Here is a 1,992-nt window from a genome sequence, read left to right on the forward strand (position 1 = left end):
CCAGTGTCTGTCTTTTTCATTCCTTGTCTGTGTAGAATAGGTCAGCTAGGGCGGCTCTGCCTCCAGGGAAGAAACAAGTTATTATAAGGCAAGAAATGTGACGCAGAAGTTATCACAGTTGGCTAGGGTAACGGGTTGGGATGCTCAACATATCCTACCTCAAACAGGTCTTCTCTTTAAAAACGTATTGCTACTTATCCTTTTATCTATAAAATGTCTAGCACAACTAGCTACATTACTTTTTAAAAAAAAGACATACAGCGCCTTGCAAAAGTATTCATCCCCCTTGGCAGTTTTCCTATTTTGTTGCATTACAACCTGTTATTTAAATGGATTTTTATTTGGATTTCATATAATGGACATACACAAAATAGTCCAACTTGGTGAAGTGAAATTTAAAAAAAATACTTGTTTTAAAAAATAAAAAGGTAAATGTAAAAGTGGTGCGTGCATATGTATTCACCCCTTTGCTAGGAAGCCCTTAAATAAGATCTGGTGCAACCAATTACCTTCAGAAGTCACATAATTAGTTAAATAAAGGTGACCTGTGTGCATTCTGTCATATGATCTGTCACATGATCTCAGTATACATACACCTGTTCTGAAAGGCCCCAGAGTCTGCAACACCATTAAGCAAGGGGCACCATGAGGACCGAGGAGCTCTCCAAACAGGTCCGCTACAAATTTGTGGAGAAGTACAGATCAGGGTTGGGTTATAAAAAAATATCTGAAACTTAGAAAATCCCACAGAGCCCCATTTAAATCCATTATTAAAAAATGTAAAGAATATGGCACCACAACAAACCTGCCAAGAGAAGGCCACCCACCAAAACTCACAGACCAGGCAAGGAGGGCATTAATCAGAGAGGCAACAAAGAGACCAAAGATAACCCTGAAGGAGCTGCAAAGCTCCACAGCAGAGATTGGAGTATCTGTCCATAGGACCACTTTAAGCCATACACTCAACAGAGCTGGGCTTTACAGAAGAGTGGACAGAAAAAAAGCCATTGCTTAAAGAAAGAAATAAGCAAACATGTTTAGTGTTCATCAAAAGGCATGTGGGAGACTCCCCAAACACATGGAAGAAGGTACTCTGGTCAGATGAGACTAAAATTGAGCTTGTTGGCCATCAAGGAAAAATGCTATTTCTGGTGCAAACCCAACACCTCTCATCACCCCAAGAACAGCATCCCCACAGTGAAGCGTGGTGGTGCTGTGGGGATGTTTTTCATCGGCAGGGACTGGGAAACTGGTCAGAATTGAAGGAATGATGGATGGTGCTAAATACAGGGAAATTCTTGAGGGAAACATGTTTCAGTCTTTCAGAGATTTGAGACTGGGACAGAGGTTCATTTTCCAGCAGGACAATGACCCTAAGCATACTGCTAAAGCAACACTTGAGTGGTTTAAGGGGAAATATTTAAATGTCTTGGAATGGCCTAGTCAAAGCAAAGACCTCAATCCAATTGAAAACCTGTCGTATGACTTAAAGATTGCTGTACACCAGCAGAACCCATCCAACTTGTAGGAGCTGGAGCAGTTTTGCCTTGAAGAATGGGCAAAAATCCCAGTGGCTAGATGTGCCAAGCTTATAGAGACATAACCCAAGAGACTTGCAGCTGTAATTGCTGCAAAAGGTTGCTCTACAAATTATTGACTTTGGGGGGGTGAATAGTTATGCACGCTCAAGTTTTCTGGTTTTTTTTTGTCTTATTTCTTGTTTGTGTCACAAGAAAAAGTATGTTGTGTAAATCAAATGATACAACCCCCCCCCCCCCAAAAAAAAAATCTATTTAAATTCCAGGTTGTAAGGCAACAAAATAGGAAAAATGCCAAGGGGGTGAATACTTTTGCAAGCCACTACAGTACCAGTCAAAAGTTTGGACACCTATTCTAGGTTTTTCTTTTTACTATTTTCTACATTGTTTAATAATAGTGAAGATGTCAAAGCTAGGAAATAACACATATGGAATCATGTAGTAACCAAAAAGT

This window comes from Salmo trutta, chromosome 30 (assembly GCF_901001165.1).
Source record: "Salmo trutta chromosome 30, fSalTru1.1, whole genome shotgun sequence".
NCBI classification, from domain to species: Eukaryota; Metazoa; Chordata; class Actinopteri; order Salmoniformes; family Salmonidae; genus Salmo; species Salmo trutta.